The sequence below is a fragment of the Microtus ochrogaster genome, unplaced genomic scaffold (assembly GCF_000317375.1).
Source record: "Microtus ochrogaster isolate Prairie Vole_2 unplaced genomic scaffold, MicOch1.0 UNK24, whole genome shotgun sequence".
NCBI lineage: Eukaryota > Metazoa > Chordata > Mammalia > Rodentia > Cricetidae > Microtus > Microtus ochrogaster.
In genome coordinates, this window is record NW_004949122.1 from 2,092,036 (window position 1) to 2,092,405 (window position 370).

General features: G+C 62.2%; 1 protein-coding gene across 1 annotated transcript in view; it reads left to right on the forward strand.

Moving 5' to 3' along the window:
• The window catches only part of Ephb1 (EPH receptor B1), a 445,475-nt gene that overhangs the window by 118,317 nt on the left and 326,788 nt on the right, over window positions 1-370 (forward strand). The gene's annotated exons all lie outside the window — the stretch shown is intronic.

Sequence of the window (370 nt, forward strand, 5' to 3'; positions counted from 1 at the left end):
GCTGGAGAGAGCCAGTGCCCACCCTTCACAGAGAGCAGGGCTGAGTAGAGCCAGTGCCCACCCTTCACAGAGAGCAGGGCTGGGCAGAGCCAGTGTCTACCCTTCACAGTGATCAGGGCTGGGTAGAGCCAGTGCCCACCCTTCACGGTGAGCAGGGCTGGGCAGAGCCAGTGTCCACCCTTCACAGTGGGCAGGGCTTGGCAGAAACAGTGCCCACCCTTCACAGTAAGCAGGGCTGGACAGAGCCAGTATCCACCCTTTACAACGAGCAGAGGTGGGTAGAGCCAGTGCCCACCCTTCACAGTGAGCAGGGCTGGGTAGAGCAGTGCCCACCCTTCACAGTGAGCAGGGCTGGGTAGAGCCAGTGCCC